Source organism: Erinaceus europaeus, chromosome 8 (assembly GCF_950295315.1).
Source record: "Erinaceus europaeus chromosome 8, mEriEur2.1, whole genome shotgun sequence".
NCBI classification, from domain to species: domain Eukaryota; kingdom Metazoa; phylum Chordata; class Mammalia; order Eulipotyphla; family Erinaceidae; genus Erinaceus; species Erinaceus europaeus.
The window spans coordinates 62554902-62577787 of NC_080169.1; the positions used below are offsets into that span (position 1 = coordinate 62554902).

The 22886-nt window shown below is 37.9% G+C and overlaps 1 protein-coding gene across 1 annotated transcript in view; it reads left to right on the top strand.

Annotated features, from left to right (window-relative positions):
- Positions 1 to 625: 625 nt before the first annotated feature.
- The window catches only part of SEMA3D (semaphorin 3D), a 227712-nt gene continuing 205451 nt past the window's right edge, over positions 626 to 22886 (top strand). The window contains exon 1 of the mRNA XM_007530229.3: positions 626 to 972. The gene's annotated coding sequence lies outside the window, so the exon portion shown is untranslated. The remainder of the gene's footprint in view (positions 973 to 22886) is intronic.

The window sequence follows — 22886 nt, forward strand, 5'->3', positions numbered from 1 at the left end:
TGCATAAATCTACAAAAGGGAACTTCTTGAAATAGGAACAAATGAGTAAGTCCTATAGGCCCGGTAAAAAGAAAAAAGGAGGACAATATGTTGGACCCCTGTTTGATCCATCCTAGACGCCAGATTCTTGTTGAAAGGCTTTGTCCCTCTTCCCGGTGCTTGCTCTGTCAAGGGACATTAACCATGGACTGGAGTTTTCTGTGGGGGAATACAGGTACTCTTTTTGAGGTTTGAAGCTTTTAGGAGGCTGTTTGTGGTCGGTTATGCCGCATGTGTTTTCGGCAGATCTGTAGAAAAACTTTATGGTATAGAATGAGTGGAGAAATAAACAGGTGCTAAAGCCACTGGGGCGCGGAATCAGACGTCAAACGTTGCTTTTATAGACAGAGTGCCTTGTCCGGGAAAACATCCCTCAGCACAGCCTGAGCTTCATTTAATCCACGTTGTTGACAGCCTGCTTGCCGACAGGCATGGACTTCTCTCGCTACGGAGGTCTGGTGTGTTCAGAGCAAAGGGGGCGGAGGGCTGGGGGAGGAGATCGGAAGGGAGAGGTAATCCCCGGCGTTCTGAGCATCCCCTTTTTAGAAAGACTGAGTCTTTCACAGGACAGCTGCTGCGGTCACACCACAAACTTTAAAAGCCGCCCTCTCGCTCGGAGCGTGCCTTTCCTCGCCTCCGTCGCCTCCCCAAAACTCCAGCTGGTGCCTCGCTCGCCGCCAGTCTCCGCGCGGTGCTCGGGAGCCAGCAGCGCCCCCTGCCTCCCGGCGCCGCCTGCGCTGCACGGGCTTCCGCGCTCAGCCAGGGCCGCCGGCGGCGCGGTGGCTGGCTCAGCTGGGACTGCTGCTCAGAAGAGCTCCCGCGGTGCCCCGGGTCGCCTCCTCGCACCCCCACAGCCTGCAAGTCCTCCGCCCCCGCTTCTTAGTTCCCTGCAAGGACATCGGACAAAGAGAAGCAGACCAGAGCTCACTACAGGTAAGCCTAATTTCGGGTCACCTGCTACTCTAATGGGAGGGTGCGGGGTGCTGCGGACGCGGCGTTAAGCTGAGGTGACTGGATTCAGGGGTGGCGGTGGGTTAAGATGTGAGGATACTGAATGGAGGGTCCCGGGACGGAGAAAGCGCCCAGAACGGACAGAGAGTAGGTGCGTTGGAGACAGACCCGGTCCCCGGCGCGTCCCGAAGCGGGCGGCCGGAGCGCGCGGCTCCGGGGACAGTGTGGCGGCAGGGGCGCAGTTCCACCTCGCCGCTGCCGCCGCCTGTCTGCCAGACTCAACTCTGGCCGACCTCCTGGCAGCCAACAGCGCTCAAAGTTTTCTTCTCGAGACGCGCTCAGGATCCCCTCCACCCCCACTTCTAGCCTCCTTTCCCCTCTTCCGGCGGCCAAGGAGGCAAAGGGTGCCTTTGAAAGTGCGCTGTGGCCGCCGCTTGCAGGTTCATCTGGAGACGCGCTGGTGTGGACCATCTAGGGGTGGATTTGACCTGAGGCTCCCGAGCCCTTGTGTTCTCCTTCTCCAGCTGGAATGAGGCAGGGGTGGGGTGGGAGATGAGGAAATCTTGGAGGTTGATTTCCTTGTGTTTTTGTGAAGGGATGGGCGGCGTCTTTTTTTTTTTTTTTTTCCCTAGTGAGGGAGTTGCGGAGCATCCTTGCAGACTCTGCGGGCAAAGTTGAGTCACACATCAGCAGCACAGCTGGCGGCCTGGGGAAGGCGGTCACGGCCAAAATGCGCTCTTGCTGGAGCAGGGCACCGCTTGGAAGCCCTGGGTTTGGCTCCATTTGGAAAAGCTTGATTTGACTCCTGCTGGGGATTTAACCCAGTGAATTTAAATCCCGGGAGAGCCTTCCGCCCCTTTCCAAATGCGCACCCCACACTCCTCCCGGGATGACGCATTAATGGGCTGTCCATTGGAGTTTAAGAGCCCTTTTCCGCACAGGCAGCTGGATTCCTCTTAGCTCGAGGGCTTGTGCTCAGTCTCCTGTGCTACCAGCATCGCAACGTTTGGAGGAGAATAGACGGGAGGAGACGGGAGGAGTCCATCAGAGAGGATGAACTAAGGGATTGAGACAGAGCCGCGCTCCCACTGCGGGGACCCGAAAGTCAAGTAACTAAAGAGATCAGAGTGAAATTGCTTTTTAGCCCCGAGCGAACCCGGAATTAAAAAGCAAGTGTCCCTAGAAAGGTTCGTCTTTGTCAACCAACCAAGCCTCCTCTTATCCAGTATTTGTCAGTACAGTTTGCTTAAATCAAGTGTGGGGAGGAAGGGGTTAAAGTCTCAACTTTAGCCTGATAAAAAGGATTATTCTTCTGCGTGCCAGTGTGTGTGAGGTAGGGGGTGGAAAGTGGGGCAGACAGACACACAGAGAAAGACCTCGACGTAGGAAAGGGTGATGGGAAGAAGGTAGGTCTGAGACTTCTGATGAACAGATGAGACTTCTGAGTCTAGAGCCACTGCTATTGTGTAACCATGACAACCGCCAGGGCAAAGGCGGTCAGAGGCTACCCGATTTATTCTGCACGTGGAAAGAAAAATGTGAAGGGTGGGGAAGGAAGAGAACCACATGTCATCACTCCAGCGATGCCTTCGCTTCTCCTGCACCCAGGAGACCAGACAGAAAAGAGGATGAGCAGGAAGGATCCGGATTGGGAGTTAGCAGCTCCATTCAGGTCCAACAGTTGCTATAATTCTATTCAGCCTTGGGGCCTCTGAGGCCAGTCCAAGCAGCCAGAGTTGGCTATAGGAGTTACTGCTGACAGTATGACAAAATGATGGCGCAGGTCAGGGAGATGGGAAAAGACCTTGGTCCTTGGAAGAGAAAGGCCAGGAAATACAGGAAGATGATGTAGACAGAGATAAAAATAGGGTCAAGAGGTAGGTGAGAGACAATGAATGTGTACTGATTTGGAATGCCACCATTTCAAATGGAATTTGTCCATTTATGAAATGGAAAATTGGTGAAGGAAAGGAGTATTGTATTTGTACAGGTGATTTGTACATTTTCATGATTAGTTACCCCAGCAACACTATGCAAGGTGTTGTCCTTCCTTCCTTTCTCCTTTCTTCCTTCTTTCTGAAATCCTTTACTTTTGAAAAACCAGAGACACAGAAATCTAGAAATGGATAGTTTTGGCTATTTGAGTCTTGATAAAGTCATAACTGTTAAAATTCTTTAAAATGATTTTGATAGGGGTGTAAATAATGTAGAGATAAGGGTAATAAGTTGTAAGGATAGATGTGTCCAAATATAAACCAATAAAGGTAGAGCTGAGACTGAAACTGTTTTTTTACCTGATCATGGGGTCAGCTTTAGGTAGCTTTTTCCTTTCACAGGGAAGGCCCCTCCCATATTGTTATTAGTTGTTGCTTTTTGTTTATCTCTGGTACTTCACTAATTAAAGCCAGATTTTTTTTTTTTAATAGAAAGAGAGAGACTGAGACAGAGGGAGAAAAGGAAAAACAAAACAGCATGGAAGCTGTAGTTACTCAGTAACCTCTCACTGGAAGCAATGATGTGCCTTTGTAACTTTATATTCCTGGTCTTACCTGGCACCAAAAATAATTCCCATTCCTATCCTGAGTTTCACACATATACACAAAAATAGTGCAGTGTTTCCTGGCTGAAACCTGGGAGAAATGCAAGACAAAGCAGTTACCGTCTCCCAGGTGAACTATCTTGTGGATTCAAGAGAACCCTAAGGTCATTTTGATGCAATATATGTATATTATAATGAGAGGGCCATAATTTTAATGTAATTGGTGGCTTACTGGGGCCCAATCAGTCTGTAGGCCTAGGATCATTTGTATATTATATTAATATTTTATGCTTATGTAAGTACTATTGTATTTTGTAGGAATTAATAGCTTTAATGATGTCTGTAAAGGAAAAATGAAAATAATAAAAACATTTTGTAAAATAGTTATTCTATGACTATATTAAGAAAATTTGTTATGGTATTAATGAAGTCTTCTTAATTTACTTATTACTTTCATGACTCTAATACCAAAACTCTCATTTCCTATTTCAGCATTTCTGGTTCACCTTTGTAAGTATAGTTGTCCTGCAAAGGAGAGTAATAGTTTGACTCCTGTTATCTTCCTGGCTGGTTTTTGTAATCATGAAAAAATGTCTAGCAATGCAAAAAGTTTTGGTTAGTAATCAGCTTAAGTGGAGACAAAGTATAAGAGCTAGAGAAATAATAATGTGACTTTTCCTTGGCCTTCTTGGAAAATTATCTCTCCCCATCTCTCTCTCTGAGCTAATGAATTTATCTCTTATTTTTACAGGGTAAAATGCACAAAAATAAACCAAGTGCTTGTTTTTGTGTCTACATGTGAAAGATTGTTAATCAGAATAATTTTGGTGTCAAGTAAGGTCAGGAATATAAACAGTTACAAAAGCAAAGGAAGTATATGTTCTGTTTGCAGTGATAGGTCAACAGAACAACTAACGTTCTGAACTTGTGTTACTAAGATGAATTATACGTTTGTCTTTTTCTCTTCAAAACCAGAGAATATATTTTTTACTGTTGAGCTTAAACTAAGTCAGGGAGTTTCATGCTATGTAGTTCTGCTTATTAATACTATATTTTCATTTCACCACATATATTTGTAATAGCTATGAAAAGATTTATTAAAGCTGGCGAGATAGCTCATCTAGGAGTATATCTGCTTGGCATTGCAGGTGATCTAGGTTTGAACCTGGCCTCCACATCACTGGAGGGAGCTTCAGTACTATAATGTCTCTTTTTATCTCTGTCTCTTTCTATCGGAGGGGGAAGATCATTCTAAAATTTTGAACCCCCTGTAACAAAAACAAGTTTTATCATAGACTTGACACTTATCTCTGAAGATGCCTTCTGGAGCTGGCAAATATCTCTATGACATGGTGGTTGTTTTTGTTGTTGTGTTTATTTGTTTTTTTTTACTGTTTGTATAAGATACTAGGTTAGATCATCTTCATTTTTACTAATTGCAACACTGAATTGTCTTCACGTTATTAAGTATATGGAAATCTGATTATCAATTTCTCAGTCTCAAGGGAAGAAATGTTCTAGTTGGTGCTGGTTTGATGACTAACATCAAAAATAAAAATAAAGGCCTACATTTGGTTTGTTATAGATTCATTATCGGGGAGAGAAGATATATGTGAATCTGGATTTTACTACTCTGTTGGGGAGATAAAATTAATTTGGTAACACATGCTCCAAAAGTATTCTTGTCAGTTGGTACATGTTTTCATTAACAAATGTGAACTGTAGCTGTTTTTTGAAAAGTTATTGTTATTGCTTCCTTAGTCTATGTATATAGATCACTCAAGAAAAAATAGTAAGTGTTTTGGCACAGATATATTCTTTAAAAGGAAAAAAGATATGTTCAAATTGTGAGATAAGTAGTAATAATAATGAAGTAATTGTTATGTTATCTGGGAAATACATGTTACTCATATCTCTTCTATTTTAAAAATATTTTTATTTATTTATTATTGGAGAGAGACAGAGATAAATTGAAAGGGAGACAGAAATAGAGAGGGAGAGAGAGACAAATAGACACCTACCTGCAGTCCTGCTTTACCACTCATGAAGCTTTCTACCTGCAGGTAGGGGCCAGGGGCTTGAACCGGGGTCCTTGCACACTATAATGTGTACACTTAACAAGGTGTGCCACCACATGTACCCAGTCATATCATTTCTTACCTCAAATCTTGGCTAAAATATTTCTTTATTCTAGGAGACCATGACCAAAATCATTTTATTTTTATATCTTGGTTATGCATTTCAAGTTGATATTCTAATGTCAGTCACTTGTTGTCTTCTGAACTTTTTTTGGTATTTAGTTCTGACAAGAACATAATTACCTTCAAAGAAGGAATTTTTCTCCTCTAACTAGCCTAACGTAAGTTTGAACATAGTCGAGCCAATTAAAGTCTAATTAACTAATTGGTTAGTAGAGTGACTTTTTCCCCCTTCTGTGTTATTTGATAGGGCAGAGAGAAATTGAGGGCAGAGAGAGAGAGAGAGTGTGTGTTACGCCTATAGTCCTGCTTCACTACATGTGAAATGTCCTTGGTCTGCAGGTGGAAAGAGGGGGTTGGAACCTAGGTCCTTGCTCATGGTAATGTGTGCCACAGCCCGGCTCCTAACATACAGGTTTTATTTATTTATTTTGAAAAGTCTTTTTCAAATTAATTAACTTATTATTGCATAGAGACACAGAGAACTTGAGAGGCCTATTTATGTCCATGTTCATGATTATGTTAATGTCTAACAGTCGTGAATCAGTATATATTGAACCACTTCCATAATCTTACACTAAGAAATTCAGTTTACTAAATCGTTTGCAAAGGTTAGTAAGCTACAGGTGTTGGTTTCTATAGGCATATACACAGTAAACCATGAATTAAATGAATGTTAGTCTATCAGAGCCTGACATAGTGTTATTCTATTGTAATTAAAAAAGTAGCTTGTTCAGGGGGCAGCTTGTCACGGGTTTAAGAAAATCAAAGTTTTATTACATGGCTGTTTTTAGGTAAAGACACAAATATAGGCTAGTCCTTATGGGCAGAGAAGCATGGGTTTTTTAAAGCTAGTTTTACCAAAGCTGAGCTACAGGTGTACAAATGCCAGGAGGAGAGGCCCTGGCATGTCCTGGGGAGTAAAGCCCACTTATAGATGAGGTCACTTGGCATTTACTCTTCTCTTTTCTTGGCTTATCTCATATAACAGAATTCCTTCAAGTTCCATCAATATGAGGCAAAGGAGATGACTTCATCATTTTTAACAGCCGAGTAGTGTTCCATTCTATATATGTACCACAACTTTATCAGCCACTCATCTGTCATTTTGCATCTGGAGTGCTTCCAAGTTTGAGCTAATATGAATTATGCTTCTATGAGCATAGGCATACATAGATCTCTTTGGATAGGCGTTTTAATTCTATTGGATAAATCCCCAAGAGAGAAGTTGTTCGATCATAGGGTAAGTCTATTCCTAGTGTTCTACAAAATCTCTGGAATTTTCCATGAGGGTTGGGCCAGTTTAGATTGGGCCAATGTAGAAGGGTTCTTTCTCCACAGCGTTGTGTTCAACATTTGTCCTTTTAATGCATGGCATTCTCCAATTTTAATAAACGTCCATGTAAATGTAAAAATAACATGACAAATTTGGTGTGGTTTACAGGAGAACTCTGTAGTAACTCAATGTTTTTAGGAATTTATAAAATTTAAATATAAAGGACTTATTATATTAAAGCATATAGATTAGCTGTCATGACAAACTATATAATAGGTGAACCATTCTCAGGTCAGCAATGTTAATATCTTTCAAGTAGATGTTTACATTACTCCCCTATTTCCATACTACTATGTGGTCATTTACTTGCTGGTACTAAATTTAATAGATCTTATAATAAACAAACATTTTGAATTTGCTGTTTTTGTAATTATTTATCTTTAAAGTGAACTTAGATTGTAGGTCCTAATGCAAAGAAAGCTATATATTAGTAATGTTCTATAAATCAGTCTTATTAGAAATGAAAATATATTTTTCTACTAATGTCCTTGCTATTTTATTATTATTGACAAACATCACTATCAGTGCCTGATGTTGTCAGTATTAGGTAATGATTTTAAGCTTACAAAATTTTTCCAAACTATCTCTTTATTTCCTTTTTGAATTTTTGAAACATGTTGATGGCAATTCATTCCCTATCAATTGTCATATGTATAATACACATACTATTAACATTTTGAAAATGGAGCGTGAGCAGGCCATTTGAATTGTCATTCTCTCTCTGTTTTTGCTTTGTTTTGTTTTTTTTCTGTGTGTTTGTGTGTGTATGTTTCTCACTGGATATAGAGACTTTCATTCTATGTATGCCTATGCATATGTATGTATTGATGTATATGCACCTATGTTTGTATGCATATACTATTCCTCCTCTCTACTGTTTTATATCGTTTATCACTTTAAAATCAAATTTCATTCTCTTTTAATAAGCTTTCTTTACATTTAAACCAAACATCCTATTTTTATTATTGCAATCCAAATTTACACATGCTGATGTCTCTAACATAGATCTTGACAATTAATTGACTCAGTACTTTACATTAACTAAAGTTTTCATTACATTTGTGTTTGATTGTAGCAATTGCTCAAATGTTTGGGAATGCTTTTGTTTTTGTGTCTCAGTTTGTATGAGTCATAGCATTGAAAACACATTACACAAATGTGTTTGAAAAAACAATGCTATGAAATCCAATCCCAAAGCCTGTAACTAAAGATTCTCTCTTTTTAAAATGATATTCCCAACTTATTTCTTGAAACAATGAAAGTGTCTGAAAAAGACTAAAATCAATATGACTAATATGCTCTATGCTCTCACTGGAATCTTGGATTCAGAGTTTTCATCTTTGTTACAGAAAATAATTGTGTTTTTTTTTAAAGAGATATACTGCTCAAAATAATATATTTCAGTCAGAAAGAAGAATCAGGAAGTGTAATAGCCTGACCAACACTTTAAAAGTGGACATCTACTTTGTACAAGAGATATGTTCAATTAGTATTTTGCCTCCCTTTTCCTTACTTTCAATATATTTTTTAATTACGTACTTACTAGTTTTATATGTGAATGTTTTTTAATTCAAAATTCATGCTTCACCACATATGCTTTGGCCTTGTAACATTATATATTTCCTATGGGGTAGGTAGCATAATGGCTATGCAAAGAGACTCTCATGCCTGAGGCTCTGAAGTCCCAGGTTCAATCCCTCACTCTACCATAAGCCAGAGCTGAGCAGTACTCTGGTAAAAACAAACAAACAGTGCATTAGAATGCACTGATTTGTTCCTTAAGCAGATTGATAAAAAAAAAGAGTCATATTATTCTGTCTGTGAAAATATAGATGTGAAGAATCATGCAAGTTATTTATAATTTAAAAATAAGCAGTTGCTAAAAAGTTATAAAGTATTATATCAACTTTTGAAGTTAAGACATTTATCACCTGTAAAGTAGCTGTTCAAAAGTATTTACACTGGATATAGAGATGAGAGAGTTTCACTTCCCTTTCTTTGGCTTGATTCATATTTCACTGAGCCAGGGGGATTGTTGTCTTAGACTCCACTCTGATGAGGTTTGGCAGAGAGAGCTCATTGTTCAGGTTTTTAAAAGGGCAAGTTTTTGGCAGGAGTAACTCATATAGAAGAGGAATGCTGTGCTTACACATGTGTACTCAATAAACCCTTCAGAACTTGAGCTAAGATATTACAGATTCCTCACCCCACCCTATTCCCAGTCTCTGGATGTTGATTGTTTAGAAACTCTTATTTTGTCAATATCATATAGGTCTTTTCATATTACAGGGAATGGTATTTCTCAAAAGCTACTACAGTACACTGAGAAGTCATTTCACATCATGTGCATTTTCACTTGAGACTTATTAAAAGTAATACCTTATGGGAGTCGGGCGGAGATCAGCGGGTTAAGCGCAGGTGGCGCAAAGCACAAAGATCTGCATAAGGATCCCAGTTCGATCCCCCGGCTCCCCACCTGCAGGGGAGTTGCTTCACAGGTGGTGAAGCAGGTCTGCAGGTGTCTGTCTTTCTCTCCCCCTCTATGTCTTCCCCTCCTCTCTCCATTTCTCTCTGTCCTATCCAACAACGATGACAGCAATAACAATGACAACGATAAACAAGGGCAACAAAAGGGAAAATAAATAAATAAATAAATGTAAAAAAATTAAAAAAAGTAATACCTTGTTCAGATCTGCTTTCTGTAATATTCATCAGTCACACTCATCATCTCCATGACAACCAGCAATCATCCTCTTTTTAATATTTGCAGTTGTCAGTTATTTCTGATAAGCGCAAAAGAAGACTTCAAGATTACCTTTTTTTCTTTGATTGGGTACAAGCAGTGTTGGAAAGTGTTTGGATTTATGTAGATTATATACTAAGAAGAGCAAAATGAGAAAGTCTTGTAAATGTCCCCAAATTAACAGACTACACAAACCAGCATGTAGACACAAGTCTACAATCTATTAGTGATTTAATATTGATTTACAAAATTATGCAATATCAGGGATATAATTCCATATTGTTTCCACCACACCACCAGAGTTCTGTGTCCCCATTCCCTCCATTGGAAACTGCAGTAGTCCTCCCAAGGTCACAGATATGGGCTATTATTTCTATAACTATCTGTCTATATTTATATGTTTTTTTTTTCCATTTTGGCTATGCTAATTTTCATTCCACTTGGAATAACTTTTAGTTCTATTGCTTCTGGCCTTCAGTCAGTGTCTATCCTCCTTATTACCTTCACTTAGAACATTAAATCTTGCCTAGAAAGTACTTTTCATTCAGAATTTACCCACCTCTGCTTAGGAACTTTTCTTGTCTCCCAAATCATTTCCCTTAATCACAAAAATAAGTTTCTGAAGAATAAGGAACAAATAGTTCTTACTTTGATTCTCATTGCATAACATCAACTCTTATCTATTAAAACTACACAATATCTAATGCTTAAATTGGAATTAAATTTGTTCAGAATCCTTACCTTTTCATTTTCCTCTTAGGCTGCTTGGATATATAAGTCATCACTAGCTTTATTTCCCTACATATGCTGCTTCAAGTCAATGATTATTTTACACACATCTCTATTGTTTTTAATTCCATTTTATCTCTTTTTTTTCATTTTCATTAAATTCAAGAAATACTTACTGAGTACCTTTTGTGTCTTGGGAACTGGAAGTCATTGATGAAATAAAATTGGCTGCTATCCTACTATTAAATCCAATAAACAAATGGCCCTATTCAAAGTCTGTATCTTTCTCTCTACAGCCATTTACTTAATTGTGCCAGCCTTCCCCTAACTTCTGTCTTTATCTTGTGGAGAACATCATGACTTATCTCTTAGGTCCCCACCTATGGGTAAGTCCCAATGATCAATAATCTACTTTTATAAGGGAGACCAATCTATTAACTTAATGTTGCATAGTTTTTGGTTAGTATTAATTTAAACTGAGGATTTTATGTGAGGGAGGGAATTTTGTGCAAGAAGTAAGACTGTGCCTTATGAAAGCGAACAGACTGGATTTAGCTCCTAACTTTTAGCTGTGATTTACACAAGCACTTTATCTCTCTAAAATTTTACCATTCCATAACTGCAAGATCATGAAATTGCAAATATCACAGGGTTCTATGGATTAGAGAGGGTTTATAGGGAAAAAAAGCAAATGATACTTGGTATATTACCTCTGGTATCTTTATCTCCATACAGATTGTGCATATTACATTGCAAATAGAAGATTCTCATCATTTGCACAGTGTTATAGTGCCTCATTGATATTTATTACTTTACTTCTAGTCACTTCACTCAGAAAACAGCTTCTTGCTGATCTCCCTTAGATATATTTCTAAATAAAGGGTGACATTTAACTAACTTAACTACCTCATTCTTCTACACTGAAATATCCTTAAATAGACACCATTTGAGGGTAGACTGCAACAGATCACAAGATATGAACATGAGGGAGATTCCAAGGCAGAGGAGCCCTTTACAAGTAACTAGTGTATAGAAGCAGCTGCTAGTAATAGAGACTAAATGCCAAGTAATGAGCTCCTAAAACATCCTCATCTGATTGTCCAACCCTTTCAAAAAAGGTATACTTATTATTTTTATTAGTGATTTAATAGTTATGACAATATTGTGGGGGTAATAGGGTTACAATTCCATATGATTCCCACCACCAGCTTTCCCTATCCAACCCTCTCAATTGGAAGCTTCCCTATTATTAATCCCTCTGGGAGTATGGACCAAAGATCTTCATGGGGTGCAGAAGGTGGAAGGTCTGGCTTCTTTAATTGTTTTTCTGCTGGCCATGGGCAATGACAGATCGATCCATATCCCCAGCCTGTTTATTTATTTCCTAACTGGGGTATGGCTCTGGTGAGGTGGGGTTCCAGGACACATTGGTGATATCATCTGCCTAGGGAAATCAGGTTGGCATCATGGTAGCATCTATAACTTGTTGGCTGAAAAGCATTAAGATATAAATCAGAACAAATTGTTTAATAATAAGGAACATAAGGTAAAAATATAGCAGATGATATTTGGAGTATTTATGTTGGAAGAGCTAGGAAGTCTATTTTAGAGATATTCTTTTTTTAAAAAAAATATTTATTTATTCCTTTTTGTTGCCCTTGTTTTATTGTTGTAGTTATTATAGTTGTTGTTGATGTCGTTGTTGTTGGATAGGAAAGAGAGAAAATCAAGAGAGGAGAGGAAGACAGGGAGAAAGAAAGACACCTGCAGACCTGCTTCACGCCTGTGAAGCGACTCCCCTGCAGGTGGGGAGCTGGGGGTTCAAACAGGGATCCTTATGCAGGTCCTTGAGTTTTGCGCCACTTGCGCTTAACCGCTGTGCTACCGCCCGACTCCCTTTAGATATATTCTTTTAAAAAATATATTTATTTATTTCTCTTTTGTTGCCCTTGTTGGTTTTTTTTTTATTGTTGTTGTTGTAGTTATTGTTGTTGTTATTGATGTCATCATTGTTAGGACAGAGAGAAATGGGGGGGCCAGTGAGGGGGAGAGAAAGATAGATACCTGCAGACCTGCTTCATCACTTGTGAAGAGACTCCCCTGCAGGTGGGGAGCCGGAGCTCGAACTGGGATGCTTAAGCTGACCCTTGTGCTTTGCATCACCTGTGTGTAACCCGCTGAGCTACCACCTGACCCCCTTTTTAGATATATTCTAAGGGGCCCATGACTTTACTAAGTTTTGCCTGAGCCTCACAGATAATATGTAGGTGGGCTAGGAGTATTGTCTGGAAAGATAGTGTCAAGAGTTGGGAATAGGACTAGAAAGCTGGATCAGGGCAGAGTAGCTCCCAAATATGGGGAAAATATATATAGCTACCGTTAACTGTAAACCCCATAGAGATAGAGAGACAGTAGAGTATTGCTCAGCTCTGCTTATCAGGTGACCAGGATGGAAGCTGAGTCCTCAGGCATGAAATTCCTATACTATACCACTGAATATTTCCCAGTACTAGATTCCTAGTCTTAATTCTTGACATTCCATTTGTTCTCCATTTGCAATATCTGCTATTGACTCTGTAACACTTTTTTTTTCTGAATCGTTCCTTCCCCAAATGAGTAATGTGATTTGTTCACCTTTACCATCACACCACCACTACCCCCAGTTTTATTTACCTAGTAGATAGGCATTTCTTAAGTCCTCAAAAATGGCCCCATCATCATTTCATTGCCCTTTCTCAAGACTTACTTCCTCTGATCACTACTTTGCTTTTGTACCTTTCCTTATGAGGGATTATTTTGAGAACTCTGATTAAATGCTCTTACTGTTTTACATTTCAGAATGTTCTATTTTTGCCCTGTTTATAAGGAAATTAAGGAAAACAAAGTAATGTAATTCACTGTTTCTTTATTAGAGGATATGGAAACCATCCCAGCAATATTCTTTGTATTTCTGCCTCTACCCTGAAGCTAGATTTTTTTTTATTCTAGACTACATAACAATGCTAAATTTTCCCCAATGGAAATGTCTAGCCCTGGATCCTTACTCCTTATATTTTCAGGGAACTTTGAAGAAACTTGTAATTAACACTGGAGGATCAATTTCCATATGGAAGTGAAGCACTCATTACTCAAAGAGAAAATTTATGAAGAGTCCAAGAATAAATAAGTAGCCCATGCATCTAGACTTAAGCTTCCACAAAGTGCGTCTTTGTTAAATGCTGTCTGAGCTTTTTGGCAGTTCTCTGGAATATAAATACTAGAAGCAGCAAGTATGTTAATCAATGATATTTTCCAGAAATTGAACTTAAGAGGTCACTTCAACTTTGAGCAAGTGGAAGTGAAACTGCACAATGTTCTAGTTACTTTATGGGAAAATACTTCTCTAATGTTGTTTTTGATATTGCTTCAATTAGCTTGCTCCTTTACTACTGCTTTTATTTTTGGATGTTCATAAAATGAATAGATGTTTGTTTTTCAATTATATACATATAATAATCATTCATACATACTAGTTGATATATATTAAACTCTTCCCATTTCACAGACAACATGCCTACCCATTGTGGCTTTTCCATCTTAAAAATTCTAAAAGTAACCTTATTAGAGTAAATCAAGAGCAAGAAACAAAATTAAAGACTAGAAAAAAAGAGTCAATTTAGCTGTTTTAGCATCATTCTTTTTCCTATTTTTTATGACTTTAGTGAATATTTATAAATCTGATGGCTTATCTCTATAGAATTTTCAAATGAAGGGAAGTAGTTTATACTACTTTTATACATTTCGTGGAGGCAGGAAGCATCTTTTTTTTTTCAAATGAATTCTTAAAAAAAAAAGTTGAGGGCTCATTAAGTTAACTCACCTGGGAGGATGTCTTCCTTACCATGAATGCAGCTCATTTTCAAGCCTGGCCCATCTCTGGGGGAAGCTTTGGTTCTATGGTCTGTTTCTTTCTACTCGTCCCTCCATATTTAGTGAAAAATGTTGGCTTGGGCTGATGACTTTACAAAAACAAAAAAGCATAGTCTTGCGATTGATTTATAGAAAGAGGAAGATTAGCAGAGCACTACTCCATCCTCTTAGGCAGAGGGAGGGTGCCAGGCATGCACTGCACATATAAGTTAACTTCTAGTGCTCAAATGAGTACCTTTAAGTGTTGATCATGGCAACCAGCCAGACTAGTAGTGGATCGCTGCATTGTTCTAGATTACTAGAAAAAATAATTCTATTTCAAAGAAACACTTTTCCTTTCAGATCTATAAACTAGGATTGCAGATACTATGAACACCCTGAACCTATAATTCAGGTTCTTTTTCTGAGTCCTTTATTATTTCTGTGTAGTAGTTGACTGGTCCTCTAGTATGGTCACCGGTTTCTTGTCTCTTCCATTAATTATTCTCTGTGCACATTTCTGTTATTTTGTGTCTGTAGATTGTTCTCACTGATTCATTTATTCAACTCACTTTTTATTAAAATGGACATAATTATTAACTCTGGTTCTGTGGAGGTCTTTATTAGTTTACCAAGACTTCTTCCAGGATGACTTTGTCTAAGGCATCGTCATCCACTCAACCAGTTCTTTAAATTCTCATTGTGGTCTCATTATGTGACATTTCCAACTGTGGGGTTGGGATTTCACACACACTTATGCATACATTACATAGTATTGTAAAGGGAATAGAGTTCAGAGTCACAATTTCTTTTGGGGGGATCACCTGGTAAGTGATTTAATTCTATTAGCCCTAGTATGCAAATATTTAAGTGCTGGCTCTGTATACAAAGTACATGTGAGTAGTAAATGAGAAAATGCAGACAAAAATATAATTCATAGTCCTATGTTATTATTATTATTATTAAAATTAACACAACTTGTTTAATTTCTTCTCAGTAATGCACATTAAAACATTATCCTGGATGCAAAATAGTTGAAGGCCAGCATAGTGACTTCTGATTTTTGTTTGATAAGAAATTGGAAGCCAGTAAATGTTTTTGAATCATGAAATAATCCATTAATTTATATTATAGGAAGATAAATTTTAAGGAGACCAATTAAGAGACATTGTTCATAAATAGAATAAAGATTGAATTGGTATAATGATAATGATAATAGAAAATAAGAATATTTGGGTCTATAGGATTACTCAGTCCTAGAGCAAAGAACTGGTATACATGTTGTCCCAGGTTCAACCCTCAGCACTACATATACTAGGTCTCTACACTTTTTCTTTCTTTAATAACAATATGAATAAACAAGTCTTTGAAAATGGGACAATGATTTTCATAGTAAAAACTTTTATGGACCTTGAGATAGATAGCTCAGTGGATAAGGTACATTCCTTGCCATGTTTACCTAGGTTTGAGTTCTGGTATCACTTGAGAAAAGCTATGATTTCAGGGAAAGTTGCAGTTATGTGAAGTCTGTCTACCTAACCCTTCTCTATGTCTTTTCTTCACAGTCTATCTGATGAAAAATGGCAGGGACCAGAACCTCTATATATTAATGCCTACATTATATATTAAAACTATTATTATTCCAATGAGACCTTTCTCCTCAGCTTGACTCAGGATTATATATTTCTTTCATCTCAGACACAACAATTTTTTTTCCCACCAGGAACTTGGTGGTTACATGACACCATCACTGTTTTTTGTCAGCCAATTTTTTTTTTTTTTTGATAGAAGTTAGAGACACACAGAGAGGCAGAGGAGAAGCACCTGCTTTACTACTTGTGAAGCATCGCCCCTGCAAGTGGGAATCTTGTCGTGAATCCTGGTTACACACGTTTTTTTTTTTAACACTATTCTTTTTTTGTATTTATTTAATTTATTTATTCCCTTTTGTTGCCCTTGTTTTATTGTTGTAGTTTTTATTGTTGTTGGATAGGACAGAGAGAAATGGAGAGAGAAGGGGAAGACAGAGAGGAGGAGAGAAAGATAGACACCTGCAGACCTGTTTCAACGCTTGTGAAGTGACTCCCCTGCAGGTGGGGAGCTGGGGGCTCGAACCAGGATTCTTTTTTTTTTTTTTTTTAAATTTTTTATTTAAGAAAGGATTAGTGAACAAAAGCATAAGGTAGGAGGGGTACAACGCCACACAATTCCCAAAGCCAATCCCCATAACCCACCCCCTCCCCTGATAGCTTTCCCATTCTCTATCCCTCTGGGAGCATGGACCCAGGGTCGTTGAGGGTTGCAGAAGGTAGAAGGTCTGGCTTCTGTAATTGCTTCCCCGCTGAACATGGGCGTTGACTGGTCGGTCCATACCCCCAGTCTGCCTCTCTCTTTCCCTAGTAGGGTGTGACTCTGGGGAAGCTGAGCTCCAGGACACATTGGTGTGGTCTTCAATCCAGGGAAGCCTAGCCAGCATCCTCGAACCAGGATTCTTAAGCCAGTCCTTGCGCTTTGCGCCACCTGCGCTTAACCCGCTGCGTTACCGTACGACTCCCGGTTACACACATGTTAATGTGAGCTTTATTGGATATACCACTGTCTGCTTATCCAAAAATAGACAACTTGCTACTATTTAGAAAATAACATTCCTATAACTGGAGTGTGGCTCAGTGTTCATTTTTTAAACTTTTTCACTTATATTATACTTTTGTAATAAAGCACATTTTGTTCAAATTTCACATTAAAGCAAGCCATACATTATACATGTAAGCTAGGAAATCAGACGTGATTACACCGGGCTATAAATGAACTGTTTCCTGTTAAAGGAATTTGAATATTGAAAGATTCTATCTATGCTTCAACAAGTATACCACAAGCTATCAACACTACATTAAAGTGGACAAAATTCAACAATCTTTTAATACAGATGATGTAGATTTTTTTTTGTAAACAGCAACTTTAAAGCAGCTGTCACATAGTGGAAAATGAAATCAATAATAATCTTAACAAAATATCTAGTTTCTGAAATAGAATAATGCATTCTTATTTTATCATCATTCATATTCAGTATTTAATTGCTCATGCTATTCATCCTGAATAAGAGTTCCTTCCTTGTTTCCTCTTATAAAGTAGCTTATTACTTTATATTTACTTATAATTTATAATTAATTTCTATTATTATAGAAACAGTTAATAACACTAACATAACAGTAAATAACATGTCTTAACATGTTAACTCAGACATTTCTCTCATTTGTTATACTTAGCCCTTGAAGATGCTTTTGTTTATTTTATTTTATTTTATTTTATTTTATTTTATTTTATTTTATTTTATAAGAGAAATACGGAGAGAAAGAGAAACACAAGATCACTGCTCCACTCTGGCATATGGTGGTAACAGGGATTAAACCTAGGACCTTGGAGTCATGCAAGTTATTTGCATAATCATGTTCTATCTCCCCTGCCCAGGGTCTTTCTTTTGACTCTCATAGCTATATATTGATTTTACTTTCATTACTTTGCAATTATCAATCAATAAGGATCCATTGGTATGAAACATACCATGGAAAGTGAATGTAAAATATGAATATATCCATAGTTCTCTACCTAATGAGACAAAATACATATTCAAATATAGAATTTTAGAGCTTCTTCACCATGGTGTTTTTTGTTAAGAGACTAGTTCCTGAAGGTATTTGTTTTCATTGCATATTTTTTTTTTTAGTTTGTCTGATAGACTTGCATCAGGATTAAAAAATCAACCTGACATAATTTATGTTCAGTTGAATTTTGCAAATAGATAGCAGCATGAGGTAATATGGATTATCTTTCCTTTGTTCTTTATATTCCAGTGCTCTTCCTACTTTCTCTCCCTCATTTCCTTCCTTAAACATGATGAAACAACTTTTATATTTTCAGATTGGTATGTAATGTTTGAATGGGAATGGCCCCAGGCATGGTCCTTGACTATGAGACACTAATTCTAGTGTCTTCGGAAGTGCACAAATGAGAACTGTAAAACTGGATTAATAATTGAAGTCTCTTCACTCCTGGAGTAGCAAAACATCCACTTCTTACATATCGAAAAATGTTTTTTAAAAAATATAATGCATTGTAGCAAAATAGTTTGCACTTTAGTCAGACAAGTTGAGGGCTACTACTTACATAATGATGACCATTTCAGAAAAAATATTAATTTTCTAATGTTATAAGCAAAGAAAAAAATGGCTGCCTCATGATCATAATTTGCCCTTGATATAGTCTCCATCAAGTTAAGTTTAACTATAAGAAAATAATACACTTATAAATATGCTCCTTCTATTAACACTAGAGCTTTTTAACAATATATAATTTATAAGTACATAGTCATGTATGTATACATAGGAATACCTATATATGTTCATTTATATGTCTGTCATACTGCATAGTATTTTTTACTATAGGTGGATATAAGAATTACATATTAGTATAATTACACATTATATCTGCTTACATATACTTTGTATTGTGTGTTTTTTAATCTCTAAATATATTCTATACTATTAACAGAGTGTAGACATAAGGTAGTAAGGTTTTAGAAAGATATTAAATAAATTTTAAAATTCATTAATCAGTGTTGGAGCAAAGGAGGGAATATCTATTCTCAAATTTATTTTGTTTTATTTTAATGAGAGAGAGCAGAATACTTCTCAGTTCTGGTTTATGAAAGTGCAGGGGATTGAACCTGATACTTTGGAGCCTCATGCATGAAAGTCTTTTGCATAATCATTATGCTGTCTCCTCTACTTTGAAAATTTATTCTCTCTTATAAAGTAGTTTTTTTTATATTTATTTTATTTATTCCCTTTTGTTGCCCTTGTTGTTTTATTGTTGTAGTTATTATTGTTGTTGGATAGGACAGAGAGAAATGGAGAGAGGAGGGGAAAACAGAGAGGAGGAGAGAAAGATAGACACCTGCAGACCTGCTTCACCACCTGTGAAGCGACTCCCCTGCAGGTGGGGAGCCGGGGTTCGAACCGGGATCCTTATGCCGGTCTTTGTGTTTTGTGCCACCTGCGCTTAACCCGCTGCGCTACAGCCCGACTCCCCTTATAAAGTAGTTTTACAAAAACAGTAAATAACACGCTTTAACATGTTGACTCGGACATTTCTCTCATATTTGTTATACTTAGCCCGTGAAGATGGTTTTGTTCAAGAAAAACAAAACAAAAAACAAACATAAAAACCAAATACTAAGCTCATAGAAACAGAGAACATGTTGGTGTTTTCCAGAGGAGGATAAAGAAATTCTAGTTCATAGGTATCTAATATACAACATTGTGACCATAATTAATATTTTATTATGTTTTTGAAATTTGGTAAAGTAGTAGGTATCAAATTCTGATTACAAGAAAAATTTGTAACTATAAATGTTAAGGATTGTTAACTAGGCTTGATCATTTCACAATATAGACAAAGATCAAATCCTTCTGTGGAACAAATGACTAATATGTTGGCTATTGTAATTATCTCAGTAAACCATTTTAAATGCAAACAAGTAAGTAACAAAATTAAGAAAAATTACCATCTGATCTAGCAACTTCATTTTTAAGTATCAAATCACTACCAATGAAAAAATAAAAAAGAGAAATATATTTCATATTAAATAAAAATTCTGATCATTTTTATATGTGTTCTCCATTTTGTGGTAAGTCCTACATTGGCAGACACATGCATATCTTAAATATCATGTCAATGTAAATAAAAACATGATAGGTGCTCTACAAGAAATATTAACTAATAAATGATTCTTATATAGGCTGAATGTCATTCAAGTCTCCACAGTGACTTTTTCCCTAGTTAAAGACATTCAGGATGTTTCTTTCTGGACAGCCTAGAAAATATGAAGCCTTTGATTTAACTTCTTTTCCTTATTTTAATCTGTCCTCTGATTTACATTGTTATCTGTTAGTTTTAGTATAAATTATTTTATGAGACCTAAACCAGATTTAGTTTTATGTGAGGGCAGTGTAAACTCGTGCATAGTCTGTGGTTTATTTGAAAAGACACAATTTTAGAAGGGACAGATATCTTTAAACATTATTAATATTATTATTGTTTAATCTAATGAGAGAGAGACCCCAGAGCACCACTCAGCCTTGACATAAGTGGTGCCAGTGATTGAAAATGGGACCTTAGGAATATGCATCTTGTGATATACCTGCTAAACAAATTCCCTGGCAGTAGAAGAATTATTTTTATTTTTTATTTTTATTTTTTTAGGATTTTTTTTTTTATTTAAGAAAGGAGACATTAACAAAAACATAGAATAAGAGGGGTACAATTCCGCACAATTCCCATAACCCCATCTACACATCACACCCCCTCCCCTGATACCCTTCCCATTCTCTATCCCTCTGGGAGTATGGATCCAGGGTCATTGTGGGTTGCAGAGGGTAGAAGGTCTGGCTTCGTGTAATTGCTTCCCCTCTGAACATGGGCGTTGACTGGTCGGTCCATACTCCCAGTCTGTCTCTGTCTTTCCCTAGTAGGGTGGGGCTCTGAGGAAGTGGCGCTCCAGTACACATTGATGGGGTTGTCTGTCCAGGGAAGTCTGGTCAGCATCAGGAACCTGGTGGCTGAAAAGAGAGTTAACATACAAAGCCAAACAAATTGTTGAACAATCATGGACCTAAAGACTGTAATAGTGCAGATGAAGTGTTGGGGGTATAGGAATAGACCATTCTTACTAATAATATACAGTGTATTTCATATGATCAGGAAATTTTTTTTAATTCTTTTTTTTTTCAAAATTTATTTTATTTTATTTTTTATTTTTTTTTATTTAAGAAAGGATAAATTAACAAATCCATAGGGTAAGAGGGGTACAACTCCACACAATTCCCACCACCCAATCTCCATATCCCACCCCCTCCCCTGATAGCTTTCCCATTCTCTATCTCTCTGGAAGCATGGACCCAGGGTCCTTGTGGGTTGTAGAAGGTGGAAGGTCTGGCTTCTGTAATTGCTTCCCCGCTGAACACGGGTGTTGACTGGTCAGTCCATACTTCCAGTCTGCCTCTCTCTTTCCCCAGTAGGGTGGGTCTCTGGGGAAGAGGAGCTCCAGGACATATTGGTGGGGTCCTCAGTCCAGGGAAGCCTGGCCTGCATCCTGATGACATCTAGAACCTGGTGACTGAAAAGAGAGTTGACATACAAAGTCAAACAAATTGTTGAGCAATCATGGACCCAAAGCTTGGAATAGTGGAGAGGAAGTGTTAGGGAGGTACTCACTGCAAACTCTAGTGTACTTCTGCTTTCAGGTATATATTTTACAGTAATTTATAGATACGTGTGAACATATGCTCTCTCTCACAGAAATTGGTGTATATCCAGGTTTTGGGACTATGTTAGAAAGTGAATCACCTGGGATGGAATTAGAGAATACTGTGAAAGGAAAGGTCTCACCCAAGTAATGAAGCTGAAGGGTTGTCATTCCACACGTGAAGTCTCTGGACACAGTCTGAGCTGAAGCATGTTGAGGTGGCAATCATTGTGTTGATTAGGTTGCCATCGGCAGATGCATTATTATTATATGATATGGATTGGGAGAGGCATACAGGAAAGTGGGCCCTATTCCAAAGGTTCAAGGACTGGGGGAAGTAGAGGCTCTATAGTGGAGATGTGAGGTTCCTGCTGTCTTAGGGTTCAAAAAGACAATCGATAGTTAATGTTATCATCACATTATTTGGTTAGTAATTGGGTTAACTTTGAAAAGGCCTTTTACTAAAGGAGGTCTCGAAACTTTACATCAGGCTCAACCTGACGCTGTTGACTGGCTACGGAAGAAGGGCAAACACTAGAAGAAGAAGGGTTTGCTGTACAGTACCCAGTACCTTGTATATAGCTCTGCTATTGGTTGCTTCTGATCTACTTGGTCTAGGCTTTTGAGAGAGGCCGCATATCAAATACAAATCCAATATATATTAAAAAGATTCAGTCTGTGTTTTAAAAACTTCAAGACATACAATTAATTTTCCCCCTCTCATATTAATTAACTAGTGATTTATATGACTACATTTTACTAGGAGTGTACATAAACACCATTCCCACCACCAAAAGACTGTGACCCATCCCTCCCACCCATTCCCACCCCCCACTGTCCCAGGAAGCTGCATGTCTACCCCTCACCACAGGGTTTTTACTTTGGTGCCCTACTTATAATTTAGTCAGGTCCTGCTTTTAGTTTCCCTTTCAGATCTTCTTACTCAACTTCTATTGATGAGTGGGATCATCCCATACTCGTCTTTATCTTTCTGACTTGGCTCACTTAACATAATTCCTTCTAGCTCTGTCCTAGATGGGTCAGAGAAGGTGGGTCCATTGTTCTTGATAGCTGCATAGTATTCCACTGTGTATATATACCACAGCTTTCTCAGCCACTCATCTGTTGTTGAGCACCTGGATTGCTTCCAGGTTTTAGCT